Source organism: Chiloscyllium plagiosum, unplaced genomic scaffold (assembly GCF_037043375.1).
Source record: "Chiloscyllium plagiosum isolate Xiang-an unplaced genomic scaffold, Cpla_swu_hap1 HiC_scaffold_42, whole genome shotgun sequence".
NCBI classification, from domain to species: Eukaryota; Metazoa; Chordata; class Chondrichthyes; order Orectolobiformes; family Hemiscylliidae; genus Chiloscyllium; species Chiloscyllium plagiosum.
In genome coordinates, this window is record NW_028270180.1 from 76722327 (window position 1) to 76740276 (window position 17950).

Genomic DNA, 17950 nt, shown 5'->3' on the forward strand with positions numbered 1-17950 from the left:
CATGAGCCAGTCTTCCCAGGAAAGATGGGAAAATGGGATATTTGAGCATTTGTTCTACAGCTTTGTAAATGGGAGTGGTTTCAACAGAATCTATGACTCACTGGGCTGAATCAAACAAAAAACTGTCTCAGTGCCATTTGCATTGCGTGTGACAGAGGGGTTGTCTGCACGAGGCTGAGCTAGTTTCCTGGTGCTAACGTATCAGACTCACCTCATTAACGACCCACCCCACCCCATGGTGTCCCACTCATTCAATACCAGCCCGATTCTTCCACCCATCATGGCTGGAGGTACTCACTATCGCCCGGATACCCCTGGATATTCCTTGGTCCCTGACACTGGTGCCATCTTTAAAAGGCCAAGGGCCTCACAGTTGAGCTTTCTCAGTTTGGAGCTTCCCTGCACATTTTCCCCGAGCATGGCAGATAAAGGGTGATTCCACCACGGTTTGTCGACAGGGACACGGAGGCCTTGGTGGATGGGCTGGTACAGAGGGGGACCATTCTCTTCCCAGAGGGGGCCACACCACCAGACCCACCGAGCATGGTCTGAGCTCACCACCCAGCTCAGTGCAGTATCTGTGGTCTGAAGAAATGCCCAGCAAAACAGGACAAGCATCAATAACCTTCCCCGTTCTGTCAGGATAAGGCTCACCATGTTCGCTCTGCTCCCTCACACTCACTGTATAACACCTTCCCACCCCTCCGTGCTCTCTCTCTCTCTCCCTCTCTCTCTCCCGCTCTCTATCCCCCTCGCTCTCTCTCTCTCTCTCCCGCCCGCTCTCTATCCCCCCCCTCTCTCTCTCTCCCTCTCTCTCCCTCCCTCCCTCCACTTTACCCCCCGACATTAACAAAATTGCATGGATACAACACTGTGGACTGACTCCCTCTGGAACCCTCACCATGACCCAGCCCCCCACCTACACTAACACTAACACTAAAACTAGGGCCACCCACTCCCACCCTCACTCCCTCCCTCCCCTTCTCTCATTCCAGGAGAAACAGCCTGGAATAGGACAGAAATGGCCAAGCCGGGTGGTGGAGTACCAAATATCCGTTCCCTCACCCCCTCCCCCCGCCATGTGGGGAGGACCCTGTTACGAGCCGGAGAGGACCGGGACGCCTCGTGTGGAGATTCTGAAACACCCATGTCCCACCGACCGAGTAAGGAGCAATGTTCAGTGAAGGGCAATTCTCACTTTAAACCCACTGGCAGCTCCGTTTCCCCCGGCACAACTTATAAGCCGTGGTCCTGATGCCATCTCCCTTTTGTGTCGAACTGGTACAAATGGAATCCCCACGGTCTCGGTGGGCAGGAGGGTGGGCTCACAACACATCGTCACCACCACCTCCCAGGAAGGGAGCACTGAGACTCCCTCCTACACCTCCCCCTGTAAACAGCTCAGATACTGAAACTAATCTGTGATAGTTACTGCTCTCCTGACTTGTCCTGACAACTTCTACAATCTATGTTCATATACACCAAGGGCCGTCTGCTTCTGCACCTCCTTTATAACGGTACGGCCTGTATTAAACTGCCTTTCAATGTCCTTCCTGCCACAGTCCATCACGTCACACTGCTCTGCATTGATCCCCAACTGCCTTATAACTGAACACTACACCAGCGTGTCACTGTCCTGTTACTTTAGACTTTACAATTCTTCCAGGTTCGGTGCCATCTCCAAGCATTGAGATTGTCATAGCGTCACAGTCCCCATGAAACAACTGAAATCCTGCCCCACATACACGAGTGTGGCCAAGTGAAATACTGCTGTCAATGGAGCAACAAAAATCCTGACATATACGAGACAGAGTAGATGAAATATTGACAAACCACAGAGCAAGAGAAATCCGAATAGGTTCCACTTATCGATATTCATCAGGGTATAATGTGATGAATTTGAAATTGTGTACTATACCTTTAAGCGAGGGTGAACGCTGTTCTGAACTGAGAGCTTACAAGCACCTGTGGTATGAGAGGATGGCAGACCCAGAAACAATATATTGCAATAGAGCTGGAGTCGGGTAATAAGCAGTTAAGAGAAAGGGGACCCCAGAGTTGTGAATTTCTGATGTAAAATGTTCACTTTCAAAGTTAAAACATACATTGATGTTTTTATTTAAACAGTGGGATTTGGGTGTTCTCTGTCCCTCATATTTTAACAGTTTACAAGGCAAATTGAGCATTTCTTTATGTTTAGTTTAAGTTACCAGATGAGCTTCACGCAGTGCACTAACCATTCCCGTGTGTGTTTCTGTGCGTCTCTGTGTGGGGCAGGTGTGGCTGTCTCTGTGGTGCTTAAAGTGATGCAATGCCACCATCTGCTGGCCCCTCCACGCCACTGCACAGGCATTGGCAGAGGGTGAAAACCAACAGGGACACATTCAGAGATGGGGAGGGAGAGGGCAGCTGCTCACAGCACCATCCAAACTGATGTCTTATCTAAATGTCCTACTGATCTAAATGTCCTTTAAACGTTGTAACTGTCCCTGCTTTCACCACTTGCTCTGGGAGTTCATTCCACACACAGGCCAGCTTCTGTCCAAAATAATTACCTCTCATGACTTCTATAAATCTTTTTCCTCGCGTCTTAAAATATCTCTCAGTTTGAATCCCCAATTCTAGGGAAAAGACATCAGCCCTTCAGCTTCTCTGTACCCCTCATGATTTTATAAACCTCTGTAAAGTTACCCCTTAATCTCATACTCTCCAGTCCCAGCCTATCCAGCCTCTCCTTATAGCTCACTCCCTCCATTCCCAGCAACATCCAAGTTAATCTCTTCTGAACCCTCTCCAGCTTAGTAATGTCAATGTCAGTAATATCAAAGTGAACAGTCAAGGTATTTTCTAAGGGTAGGGGAGTCCAAAACTAGGGGACATAGGATTAAGCTGAGAGGGGAACATTTAAAAGTGACCTCAGGAGCAGCTTTTTCACCCAGAAGGTGGTGTGCCTATGGAATGAGCGGGCAGGGTGACAAGACTAGACATAGTATTCCAAAAGGGATCTCACAAAGGTCCTTTCCAACCTCAACATGACGTCCCAATTCCGATACTCAAAGGTCTGACCTGTGAAGGCAAGTGTGTTAAACACCTTCTTAACCACACTATCTGTATGAGATGCAAATTTTAAAGAATTATACCTGACAGCCTAGGTCTCTGTTCTACAACACAGCCAAAGACCCTACTTTTAATTGTATAGATCCTGCTCTTGTTTGATTTACCAAATCCAATACTCGCATTAATCCTAACTAAACTCCATCTGCACCCTCAGCCCAGTGTGTGATATTACTGCCACCTCCCCCTCCCCCTTCAATTTTAAAATGCACATCCCCCTCTCCAGGGAGCCTGCACACTCCGGCCTTGATTTTCACAAAGAAAATCAAGCTTGGTTTGCCTTGTGTGGTTCGAGGGAGGAGACACAGATTGCAGACTCAGTCAGTGGGGAGGAGATGCTGGACAGTAATCAGGATCCTGGTATCATTTCATGGTTTTAGGAAGAGGCAGTCACACGTTAGAGGTGGGTTATACTGATCGGTGTTTTAGGACCAGAAATTAAGCTCTTCCTTCTTCTCTGGTGTTCAGTAATAAATATCCATTTGAGACCCTTCATTGGGCCGAGTATGGCTGCGGGATTTCTTTCCCTAATATTGCAGACTACAGATAATAGCGATTAAAGATGTTCATCGTTAATTTCGGTAGCACAGCGCGTGCACTCAATATCCTTGAGTTGAGACAAATATCTTGCATTTGTTTAACAATACAAAGTGTTTTGTGAAGTTCAGTCATGGTAACCTGATTATAATAAATCCACACCGAGCTGAAAGCGGGCATAAAATATGACCCAAAATCTGGGAATGGTAGTTGTAGTGAGTAGTGTCCTGTCTCTGAGCCAGAGCTCTGGATTTGATTCCAATTCCTGAACTTGTGTAGTAGTGTTCCTGGACTAGAAGGCCTGGATTAGAAGGCCTGGATTCAAGTCGTGCCTGTTGCAGAGGTATGTCACAGCATGTCAGAACAGGCTGATGTACAAACACACAGGAGAATAATGTTACAGTTTTATGGGTATTGCAGAGTGATACTAGTGTCCCTACCTCCGGGCGCAAAGGTCTAGGTGTAAATCCCACAGAAGTGTCTCATGATACATCTGAACAAACTGATGAAAATGGATTTAGAATTGTGACTCGATGGAGAAAGAAGAGGTGTCAGTATTGACTTTCAGAATTTAGGCCCAGGATGACTGAAAGTACAGCTATTCGTGTTGATTGGGGTCACAGTTCGCAGCAGTAGCGGTTTATAAAATCAGAACGGTCCTGGATAGAGTGAGTAATCAGGGTTTTCCCCCCAGTTTAGGGGCGTCCAAAACTAGAGGGCTTTGGTTGAAAGTGAGAGGGGAAAGGTTTTGATGAGGCCTAAAAGGCATCATTTCACGCAGAGAGTGGTGTGCGTATGGAATGAGCTGCCTAGGAAGTGGTGGAGGCTGGTACAAATACAGCATGTAAAAGGCATCTGGGTACTGACAGACCTGCCGAGCTTTTCCAGAAATTTCTGTATTTCTTTAAAACATGCATTCATTTTAACACAGGTATTCTGAATACATGAAACATTTAATTTTTTAATGACGCAGGGCCATGTAAACATATTTCAAATCGACCAAGACCATTTGCTGCTCAGGGTATAGATCTGTGTATGACAGCAGCAATGATGCACCTACATGGAGCAGGGAATGTGATGGATACATAGTTTGGATAATGTACAATGAGACCTCACCTGATCCAGTTTAGGATAGGGTCACATTACTGTGTGATTCAACTCAGAGAGGGAGAAAATGTAATCTGCCTGAGAAGGTATGGCCGATTGCACTCTCTCTCCTTCATTGTTCCTCATCCCAGCAATGTGTGCGAGCTAAACAAAGCTCTACAGTCATCGTTACCATTCTTATTTTTATAGAATCCCTGCAGTGTTGAAACAGGCCCTTCAGCCCAACAAGTCCATTCCAACCTTCCCAAAATATTCCCCTATATTTACCCCTGACTAATGCACCAACCCTAGAAATCCCTACGGACAATTTAGCATGACCAATCCACCTGACCTACACAGTTTTAGCTGTGGTACGAAACTGGTGCAGCTATTAGAAGCTCACACAGTCACAGGGAGAATATGCAAACTCCACACAGACAGTCACCCAAGGCTGAAATCGAACCCAAGTCCCTGGTGCTATGAAGCAGCAGTGCTAACCACCGTGCTACCCTTTGGGTGATCCATGACCCGCATTCATTGGAATCTCCTCACTGCCTAAAGCAAAGGGAATTCAGCCAAATCCAACTCTCCCAGGATGAAATCTCATTGCTAGCAGCTGTGCGAGTACAATATCATCAGAAGCAGAATAACGTTTTGAGTTCTAATAATATCTGGACAAAGTTCTTTCAAGTTAAACTTGCAGAGAGGGAGAGAGAGAGTCAGAGTTTTTAGAAAGGGAAATATTGATTATATATTTGCAATACCCAGTTTGCCATTCATCTTTCCACCATAGTTTGAGTAACATTGCTCTGGATCATAAACGTGTTGTTTTAGCAGATTAAAGAAACTAGCCTGACTTGTTCCTAAAACTGACTCTGACCCAATCTGAGACAGATATCATCGGACATATCAGAAACCTGGTTCCATAGCACATAGAAAAATACAGCGCAGTACAGGCCCTTTGGCCCTCGATGTTGCGCCGATCCAAGCCCACCTAACCTACACTAGCCCACTATCCTACATATGCCTATCCAATGCCCGTTTAAATGCCCATAAAGAGGGAGACTCCACCACTGCTACTAGCAGGGCATTCCATAAACTCACGACTCGCTGAGTAAAGAATCTACCCCTAACATTTGTCCTTTACCTACCACCCCTTAATTTAAAGCTATGCCCCCTCGTAATAGCTGACTCCATACGTGGAAAAAGGTTTTCATGGTCAACCCTATCTAAACCCCTAATCATCTTGTACACCTCTATCAAGTCACCCCAAACCTTCTTTTCTCAAATGAAAACAGCCCTAAGTGCAACAGCCTTTTCTCATACGATCTTCCTTCCATTCCAGGCAACATCCTGGTAAACCTCCTCTGCACCCGTTCCAGTGCCTCCACATCCTTCCTATAGTATGCCGACCAAAACTGCACACAATACTCCCGATGCGGCCGCACCAGAGACATATACAACATGACCTCAGGACTCCGGAACTCAATTCCTCTACCAATAAAAGCCAGTACGCCATATGCCTTCTTCACAGCACTATTTCCCTGGGTGGCAACTTTCAGAGATCTGTGTACATGGACACCAAGATCCTTCTGCTCATCCATACTACCTAGTATCCGACCATTAGCCCAGTACCCATCTTCTTGTCACTCTTACCAAAGTGAATCACTTCACACTTACCGACATTGAACTCCATTTGCCACCTTTCTGTCCAGCTCTGCAGCTTATCTATATCCCGCTATTACCTGCCACATCCTTCCTCACTGTCAACAACTCCACAGACTTTCGTATCAGCCGCAAACTTGCTCACACAACCTTCTAGCCCCTCCTCCAGGTTATTTATAAAAAATGACAAACAGCAATGGTCCCAAAACAGATCCTTGCAGAACACCGCTAGTAACTGCATTCCAAGATGAACCTTTACCATCAACTACTACCCTCTGTCTTCTTCCAGCCTGCCAATTCCTAATCCAAACCTCCAACTCACCCTCAATGCCACACCTCCGTATTTTTTGCAGTAGCCTACCACGGGGAACCTTATCAAATGCCTTACTAAAATCCATACACACCACATCCACCGCTTTACCCTCGTCCACCTCCTTAGTCACGTTCTCAAAGAATTCAATAAGGTTTGTGAGGCACGACCTGACCTTCACAAAACCATGCTGACTATCCTTGATCACATTATTCCTATCCAGATGTTCATAAACTCTATTCCTTACAATTCTCTCTAAGACTTTGCCCACACCAGAAGTGAGACTCACCGGCCTATAGTTACTAGGGTTATCCCTCCTCCCCTTCTTCAACAAGGGAATGTTACATTTAACATTTGTTGTGAGCACTGGAGGAGTGGGACTAGAAAATAAAACAGAGACCCAAAAAGCCAGGCAACTATAGACCGGTGAGCCTGATGTCAGTGGTGGGTAAGTTGTTGGAGGGGATTCTGAGGGATAGCATTTACATACATTTGGGAAGGCAAGCGCTGATCGGGGTAGACAACGTGTCTTTCTGCATGGGAAATCATGTCTCATTAATTTGGTTAAGTTTTTTGAAGAGATAACAAAGAAGATTGATGAAGGCAGTTTGGTAGACATTGTCTATATGGGCTTCAGCAAGGTGTTCATTTAAAAAACAAACAGCAAAAAAAGAATTACAGCCCAGGAACAGGCCCTTCGCCCTCCAAGTCTGAGCCGATCCAAATTTACTGTCTAAATCTGTAGCCCAATTCCTAATCATCTGTCTTCCTCTGCTCCCCACCTACTTATGCATCTGTCCAAACGCATCTTAAATTAATCTACCATGCCTGCCTCTACCACCTCTGCTAGCAGCACGTTCCAAACGCCCACCACCCTCTGTGTGAAGTACTTACCGCGTGTATCGCTCTCACTTTGAAAGCACGACCATCCGTTACTGAATCGTTCACCCTGGGAAAAAGCCCCTCTCTATCCATCCTGTCTATACCCTTCATGATTTTGTAAACCTCAATCAAGTTCCCCCTCAATCTCCTTTTTTTCTACGGAAAATAAACCTAACCTACTCAGCCTCTCCTCATAGCTAGCATTTCATTCTGATTGATAGACAGATTAGTAAGTTTGTTTCAATCACATGGGATACAGAGGAAGCTAGTCATAATTGGCTTGAAGGAAGAAGGATATTTTTCAGACTGGAGGCTTGCGAGCAGCAGTGTGCTGTAAGAATCAGTGCTGAGTTCACTGCATTTCATCATTTATGTAAAGGATTTAGATGTGAATATTGGGGCCATAGTTAGTAAGTTTACAGATTACATCAGAAAGGTGGTGTAGTACATTATCTCAGAGTACAACGACACCACCATTAGATGGGACAAAGGGGCAAGGAGTGACAGATGAAGTTTAATTTAGATAAATACGAGGTTTTGCAGTTTGTGAACACAAACCAGGGCAGAAATTATAATCTTAATGGTAAGGTCCAGGGGAGTGTTGTGGAACAATGGGACCTAGGGATGCAGGTACATTGCTACTTGAAAGTGGAGTCGCAGGTAGACAGAGTGGTGCAGAACATATTTGGCACATTTGCCGTAATCAGTCAGAGCATTGAATATCGGGGTTGTGGTGGCATGTTGTATCTGTACAGGATGTTGGTGAGGCCACTTTAAGAATACTGCGTACAACTCGGGTTTCTGCAGAAATGATTTACACACAGATGTTCCAGGTCTGGTAGTTTGAGCTTCATGGAGAGGTTGATTAGGTTGAGGTACTTTCTCCTGGAGTGTCAGAGGCTGAGGGGTGACATTATAGAGTTTCATAAAACCATCAGGGGCATGGATATTCTGAATATCCATGTTCTGCTCCCCAGGACAGGGGAGTCCAGAACAAGAGGGCATAGGCTGAAGACGGGAGGGCGAATGATTTAGAAGGGACCTGAAGATAAATGTTTCACACAGAGAGTGGTGTGTGTACAGAAAGTGCTGTCAGAGGAAGTGCTGAAGGCGGTTACAATCGCACATTTAAAAAACATCGGAAAGAGGAGGGATATTGGCCAAATGCTGGCAAATAGGACTGGATCAGATTTGTTACCTGATCGGAGTGAACAGATTGGACTAACGCATCTGTTTCCGTTCTGCATGACTCTCTGATTCTACGAGAAGGATGACGAATAATTCTGAAAGGACCATTCAAGTCAGAACTCTCTTCACTGGAAGTTTATCGTGTCTCTATGTTCACATTGATTGAAAGCTGCATTTGTTAAATATTTGAAAGAGAAGTGAGTCATGCATAATGGGATGCAGACAGGAAAGTGGGGCTGACACCCCAACATGATCAGCCACAATCTTAGTGTCTGGTGAAGAAGGCTCAAAGTATCTAATGACCCACTCCTGCTCCTCAGTCCCATGTTTTTGTGTTCCATTCTGCTCCTCAAACCTGCTAGACAGGAACAGTTGGAGGCCACTTACTGCTATAACCTGGTTCACAGAAACAGAGGAGACAATTCAGCCTCTCAACACTCACACACGCTTTGATGTGATTGGGAAATGTAATTGGAAAATCCAGGCACGGTTATGAAGGAGACCCCTCATCTCTCTTCACAGAGTTTCCCCTCTCTGCAACTAGTGCTTCATTTGTTGGTCATGTTGGAGACCCAGATTCACTGTGAATACAGCCCCCATACCTCACCCAGAGATGGCTCACAAAATCATCTGTTCTTCCTGACTGCAATATTCAATAACATAACATTCATAAAAATAACACCCACTAATTTTCCAAAAACAGAATGGGAGAACATCAGAAACAGGAACAGGTCGTTCACTCCCCAAGCCTGCCTTCACCTTCACTAAGATCATGACTGATCTGCTCTCGGTCTGAATTCCTCTTTAATGCCCAATTCCTCATAGCCCTCACCTCTCTGATGAGTCAATATCCGTCTACCACCTCTTCAAATACTTTCAGTCATCTCGTTCCCCGAACACTCATGAGAAGAGAAATCCTGACATTCAATCCCACCAGTTTGCAGAAAGCACTTGCTGCTCCTATATCATGGTTTATTGATATGAACAAAAGTGGTTGACTCAAGGGTTCAGGTAAAAATGACTGGCCCTGATATCAAGGCAGTAGTTGGCTTCTGTTGGCATCAAGGAGCCGAACAAAACTGAACTTAATGGGAATCAGAGTAAACTCTCCAGTGTTTGCAATCAAACATGGCACAAAGGAAGATGCTCATCATCTCAGTTCTGGGTCAGCTCTGTGGGAGATCCTCAGGGTAGCTTCCACTTCACAAACAGCTTCAGCGGCTTCATCAATGTATCCCCGTCCCCACCCTCCCCACCATAAGATCAGAAGTGGGGATGGTCACTGAACATTCCACATTGTTCAGAACATTTTATGCCCTGTCAGCTCCTGAACTGGTATGTGTACATGAGCAGCAAGACCCAGACTCCATTGAGACTTGTGCTGTTAAAGTGTCAGTAACATTCATCTACCAGCACTGCCTGACACTGCACATCGCCACAGTAAAACAAGAGTTCATTCAGCACCTCACGCTGGTTTCACAGGAATATGAGGAAGCCATTCAGCCCATTGACACTATTGGAGAAGAACAGGGACAATCCATTCAGTGCCTCCAGCCTATTACTCAGGAAGAGAAGGAGTATAGTGTGATGGGGCACACCAGAGCCCCTCGAAAATATTGGAAGGCGATAACCTAGACTCTATTTTGTTTTATTTTAAAGGGAATATAAAGTGACTGTTCAGATGAAATGTGACACTTCAAACTACTTGGTGTGAAGCTAAACACTATTTATTTAAACTCGGAAGATAAAATGAAAGCAAAGCAAGAGGAATTTAGAATAACGTAATTCTATTAGACAAGTTGACAGAATAATAGATCTAGGAACTATTACTAATGAACTGAACCAATAGAGGAAAATCCCATAAACACAGTCCCTGGCAGAAAGGAAAATTCAGACACAGATTGTCACAAAGATTTCTCTCATCCAGGAATTAAACACAGCACCAAGAGAAAATTCAGAGAGAGTAGCAGCCAGGACATAGTCACTGAAGCTTCCAACTCTGTGGAGACCCCAATAGTTTCTGATGTTGCCAAGAAACCAAAACCCAGAGATCGTAATTTGTGAGAACTGGCCACACCCATTCAGGCTGCATTAAAATAAAGGCCTCCCTCTCTGTTTATCCAAGTGACCTGAACTAGCCAGCTTGGTAGTAATCATTCAATATCTCTCTTCAAATTAACCAGGACAAAATAACCCCTTAAAGCTGCAACATCATCACACTTGTCAGTACATCTAGGTGTCAAACAGGAACCAGGGGTAACCCAGTCAGGCCCTTCGCCCTGTCCAATCGCACAAGGAAGAAGCCAGTCAGTCCCTTGAGTCACTTACACAGCAACAGGATGAGGCCATTCAGCCAGTTGCATCACTCCTACAGCAACAATGGGAGGCCATTCATCCCCTTGAGCCATTTAGGCAGGAACAAGAGAAGGCCATTCACCCCTCAATACACTTGCACAGGCACAGAATGAGGTAGTTGATGCTGATTCCTGATGAACTGCTTATGCCCAAAACGTTGATTCTCCTGCTTCTCGGATGCTGCCTGACCTGCTGTGCTTTTCCAGCAATCGTCTCTCTACTCCAATCTCCAGCATTGGCAGTCCTCACTGTCTCCTAATTGATGCTGTAATATGATGCACAAGTGGAGCAGAGGCTGCACAGACAGACTGGTCCTCGTTGTACCTCCTGGCTCCATTGCTTATGATACACACGTGGGACTTTAACGTGGTTTTCTAGTGTTGAGAAGGGAAGCCATATGTCTTGTGCAAAGTCTCAAGAAGGCACCTTCCATCTCCGAGAAAACAGTCTGGTGTTCTCAATGTAGGGCGGAAGTGGGTCCTGGCAACGTCCTTGTAAATTTCTGCTGCACTCTTTCTAATTTAATAGCATCCTCCCTATAACAAGATGACAAAAGTGAACACAATACTCCAAGGGCGGCCTTACCAAAGTCCTGTGTGACTGCTTGTGGGCGGCACGGTGGCACAGTGGTTAGCACTGCTGCCTCACAGCGCCAGAGACCCGGGTTCATTTCCCGCCTCAGGCGACTGACTGTGTGGAGTTTGCACGTTCTCCCCGTGTCAGCGTGGGTTTCCTCCGGGGGCTCCGGTTTCCTCCTACAGTCCAAAGATGTGCAGGTCAGGTGAATTGGCCATGCTAAATTGTCCATAGTGTTAGGTAAGGGGTAAATGTAGGGGTATGGGTGGGTTACGCTTCGGCGGGGCGGTGTGGACTTGTTGGGCCGAAGGGCCTGTTTCCATACTGTAAGTAATCTAATCTAATATAAATTCCCAACTTCTATACTCAATATCCTGCCTGATGAAGGCCAATGTGCCAAAAGACTTCTTCACTGTCCTGTCTACCTGTGACTCCACTCTTTGAGAACCGTGGGCACCTGAACATCAAGGTCTCTCTGCCCACTGCACCCCTTAAGACCCTCCCATTCACCATGAAACTCCTACCTTGATTTGAGTTTCCAAAATGCAAGACCTCACACATCTATATTAAATTCCATTTGCCATTTCTCGGCCCACTTCCCCACCTGATTAAGGTCCTGCTGCAATTTCTGATAAACTTTCTCACTGATCATGCTCCCACTTACTTTAGTGTCATCTGCAAACTGAGTAATCCCCTTCCCCAGCCTCAACCCAGATCCAACCGTTCAACTTAGCTCTGCCCTCTTGAACTGTGGTAACTGTCCATCTTCCTTCCCACCTATCCACTCCACCCTCCCCTCCAACATATCGCAATCACGCCCATCTTTATCTTCCTAACGTCCTCCCAGTGACCCTCCCACCAGCCCAGCTCGTACCCTCCTATTTCTCTGTCAGCCGCTTGTCCCCCCGCCACATTCCTGACGATGGGTTTATGCCTGATGTGTCGATTGTCCTGCTCTTCTAATGCTGCCTGATCTGTTGTGCCTTTCCGGCTCCTTACTTCTCAACTATTAGAGACTGAGCAGATCCCGTATCTTGGAAAATTATAACTACTTGTCCTCCCCCCACATCCCGGTTTTCCTTATTAAGATTTATCTACGGAGGCGAATTCTTTATAGAAATCAGGCACTGACTCCATTCCCAGCCCCTGCCCAGTCAGTGCACTCTCCTGCAGCTCCTCAGCTCCACTTGGGATCTCCTTTACGAGGTTCACCAATGTCACTGGCTTACACTCCTTTATAACAACTTTTCCCAAAGTGTCTTCCTTGAATGTCCAGCACTGTGTTTCCCAGCTTACTGCAGTGAAACACCTTTTCATAGTGCCCTTCTTAAACCATCCGTTTTTTATACGTAATTGTAAGAACATCTGAGGCCTTTCACTTCCTTTCAACTCCTTGGACTTGTTTTTTCACCTGTGGTAAACTATTGCCAGTGTGCTTTTCTCTATGTTTTGTAGCGTAGGATCTCCCCTTCTCCCAATTTCTATCCCTCATAGGATGAAAATCTTCCCAGAAGCTAAATTTCATCTCATGCACCAATGCGTACGTAACTGCCATTTCTGCTGCGCTTCTAACTTCTTGAACTTCCTGTTCATTCACATAAATTCTTACCGGCTCTGGAAGTGAGTCTTTCAACTCCTCCAGCAGAATAATCTCCCTTCGAGCCTCACAGGTCTTATCCATTTTTAAGGCCTGCACCCATCGATCAAAATGACTGTGTTTAATTCTTTCAAACTCAATATAAGTCTGACCTGGTTCCGTCTCTATATTTCTGAACCACCGTCTATATTCTTCTAGTACCAATTCAAAATAGCCTGTTTGACATCTGCATAATCTCTTGCTCCCTCATGTGACAGCACAGCACATACCTCTCAAGCTGTACCCACCAGCTTAGTCTGAACTAGCATTACCCACAGGTTCACTGGACATGCCATCTGCCAAGACAATTTCGCAAATGAAATAAAAACGGTTTTGGCATTTTTCGCACCGAAATATGGCAATGTGTTAACATAGTTGTATACATCCCTACATTCTCCCTTCATTTTCATTCTGCTAATTTAACTTTCTTATCTCATTCCAAACTTCTGAATTTCAAATTCTCCCTCTTTCCTTTTTCCTCTGTTTCTCTTTATCTATCTTCTCTCCCTTTCAGTCTCTGTCTTTATCTTCTAACTGCAGTTGTCATATTTGCAATTTAAGTTTTTTCGAACTCGACTGCAGTTACCTGCTTCTCTGATACATCAAAGTGCTTGACCAACTCCATTATGATGACAGCTTTCCTTTTGTCTCTGGTGAAACCCAATTCTAATCTACTTGTTAATTCTAAAAGTATGGCCTTCCTTTGTCTTTCTACACTTTTTTGTCAAATTTGGGTACCATCTTTAAACCTCAGAACCTTTTTAGTAATATTAAAAGCCATTTCTTTTAAATTACCCAAAACACAAGGAAACAACATTAAATGAATTTTCTCACCTGTTTTATTTGAAGATCTAGGTCACTAACTGCCAAGTGATGGAATCTACTGGATCCTTTTGTACCCCAAATCTGTTCAAATCTGTCTGAATTCCATACGACAAGCCCTCAAACTGTTATGATGTCGATGTTGAACCCCTCTGTTATTAAAACCACACACCCAGAAAAGCTCACCTCACCTCATTATCTGTTAAAACATGAGTGACAAAGTAGTCACAAATTCCATGATTAAGAGAAAAATAACAATTTATAAGTATGTATGTTAACTCGCTGAGCTTGAAGGTTTGTTTTCAGATGTTTCGTCACCATGAATGGGTAACATTATCAGTGAGAGTCTCTGGTGACACACTGGTGGTATGTCGTGTCTTTCTATTTCTAGGTCTTGGTTTCGTAAGTTGCGTGATGTCATTTCCAGTTTTTTTGTTCAAGGGAAGGTAGATAGGATCTAAATTGATGTGTTTATTGATGTACTTCTGCTAGAATGTCATGCTTCTAAGAACTTCCGTGCGTGGCTTTGTCCTCGGAAGTGTGTGTTGTCACAGTCAACGTGATGTCCTTTTTTCTGTATGTATGGAAACTAGTGAGAGTGGGTCATGTCTTTTGGTGGCCAGTTGGTGTTCATATATCCTGCTAGCACGAAAACAGGGCAGACTGAAATGGAGGAAAAATGATTTTCCATACACTGTTTAATCAGTGTGTGTTGAGATAAGGAAGATTGTTCACATGTGTACAACACATTCTGAATGAACAACGGAGACACAGTTAACGAAAAGTGATGCACACGATGTATAAACTTTATAAAGCATTAAAACATTATTTGATCCTCATCTGAAGTGATACCTTCCCTTTCTCTCAACTTTCCCCCTTTTCTGGGATTCCCAACTCTAGTCTCTCATTCTTATCAGGATGTGTGTTATAAATTCTTGGTTCTGGTTTCCCAACTTATTTCAGTTAATCCCCTTTCTACCAGGAATTAAATATGTTGGCCTGCTGGGTTCTTTCCAAAGCTAGTGTCTGTTACATTGTTGGAGAGAAATGTTTAGGCATCAGACCCAGCATTTGAACATATTGCTCTGTTGTACGTGCACTGTACAAAGGACCACAACACACAGGAATTGCCAAAACATTGAGGGAAGTATATCTACTTCTTTCGATAATATAGTTTTCTCATTTTCCACATCTCCATATCTATATCCTTTCTCTCTCTCGTTCTCCCTTTGTATCTCGTTAAGAAATCCACCAATTATTCTTCGTGGCCCATCTCTCAAAACTCCTTCTTTCAGTTTATACGCAATGCTCTCTTCAAGATGTAATGTGGTTATAATTAAACAATGTAACTACAACGACATGCGCGAGGAGCTGACCAGTTTTAATTGGAAGGGGAGCTGAGCAGGAAAGACCATGGAGCCGCAATAGCAGAAGTTTGTGGGGATAATTCGGAAGATAATACCAGAAATGCAACCCCAAGCACATGAAACATACTCATGGGAGGACAAGGCAGCCATGAGTTACAAGGCATCAAACCAAAAGAGAAAACATGCAATGTGGTGAAGTTGATTGGGAATCCAGAGAATTCATTGGCTCTGAAACTACATAAGGCTGGCATCACTGACACTACAGAGCTCTTAATCATGGTCACGGAGAGAAACAGAGGAAACACATTCACTTTAAACACAGAAGATGGCATTTCTCAAGGAAAAAGATTCAGGTGAATTAAATATTTGAATTAAGATCAGTTAAATGCTTTTGCGGAATGTGTCAGATTGGAAGCAAGACCCGGGGAGACAGACCCTCAGTAGAATGAGAGTTTGAAAATGGAAGTATTTCCACATCAGAAACCAGGTTAGGTCACTGAATGCAGGGCTGATGGGTGAATGGGTCTCAGTGAGAATTGGGGAACAGACAGCAGAATTGCATTGCAGATATTGCAGCTCGAAACCACAGCATCAGGAGAGGCAGACTTGCATTCAACCACAACCTGTAACTTTTTGCCAGGGTAACACCTCAGTCTGTCATTACTATCAACACTATCTGTGGCTCAGTGACGAGTGTGGGTGAACATGTCAGAGTCAGAATCACATGAACTTTAACCTGATGCTAACTCATTAAAGCTACCGGAGTTGACCAACAGATCTGATCGAAGCCCTGCAGTCCTGTCACATTCAGTTATAAAATAGTGATGGACGATTAAACAAATGACTGGAGGAGAGGGCTCCTCAAACATCCCCATACTAAATAATGGAACAGACCTGCACATCAGTGTAAAAGAGAAGGATGTTTTATCTGCACCATCCTCTGCCAGAAGTGTGGAGTCGATGATACACCTCATCCTCATCATGATGCCCACAAACTCACAGATGCCAGTCTTCAACCAATTTGATTCGCTGCACGTGACATGAAGAAACAGGTGAACACAGAAGACATGACACAGAAAATGGGTCCTGACTCCATTCCTGCAATAGAACTGAAGACTTGTGCTGCACAGCAAGCCATGTCCCTGGGGAAGCTGCTTCATTCCAGCTCCAAGTCTGACATCTCCCTGGTAATGTGAATAATTATTCGGCTAAGTCCCATCCCCTAAAACGGGAATAATTACAATCTGACCAATTACCACCTTCTCAGTCCCATCATGACAGTCAAATTGGTGGGAGTTCTTTTTGACAGAGCTGTCTAGCAGCACAGAAACAACCTGCTTAGTGTGGTTTCCAATAGGTCCCCATGTGGAGATGGTGCTGTTGTGGAAATGTTACTGGATTACTAATCCAGACCAGACTAACGCTCTAGCAGCGGGTGGAAGTTAAAGACAATTAATAAAATATCGAGATCTAAAATCTGGTGTCAGTAACAGTGACCTTGAAGCCAATATCGATTGTAAACAGAATTTCCTTCTCCAATGTACTTTTAGGAAGTGAATCCCCCGTGATTTCCTGGGCTGACCTAAAAGTGACTCCAAAGACGCTAACATGTGATAAACATTTCAATTCTCTGAAATTGCCAAGCAAGGAATTCATTTGTATCAAACTACTCCGAGGTCTGAAAGGATGAAACCGGACAGAACACCCGGCCTCAGCATCAGCGTCAGAAAAGGGAATGGCAACACAGTCCTGTCGACCCTGCAGATACCCCCTTCCTAACATCTGAGAGCTTGTGACAACATTTACAGAGTTTTCCCACAGACTGCACAGAAACAGCGGGAAAGGAGTAGGTCATACAACACATTGAGCCTCCCCATTCTAGTTCATGGAAAAAATCTCCTCAATGCACTTACCCCACACGTTATACATATCCGTTAATGTGAGTAACCTTGGGAAGCTATAAAATAGGAAGTGCAGTAGTACGTTTGGTCCATCGAGTTTGCTACCCAACTCAATGTAATGATGGTTGACCCTTCATTTCCATACCGTACCCCTACTCGCCCACCATCCCTTGACTGTCTCTAAATCCTTATTTATAATCAGTGTCTCAGTTTCCAGGTGCGAGCAAATTCCCCAGTTTCCCCAGTCAGTGAGAGCAGACATCTCAATGCAGGGTGACTGCCTGTACCTAATACTGTGGCCCCTTGTTTTAGAAGTCCCAGCCAGGGGAATTATCATCCCTGCTTCCAATCTGTCTCACCCTGTCAGAGTTTTGTATATTTCACTGAGATCTCCACTCATTTTCCTTAACCCCATGGAATACTGGCCCAGTCACCCCAAACTATGCTCCCACAACAAGCCCATCATCTCAGAGATCAGTCTGGTCATCCTTCACTGCTATCAATCAATGTC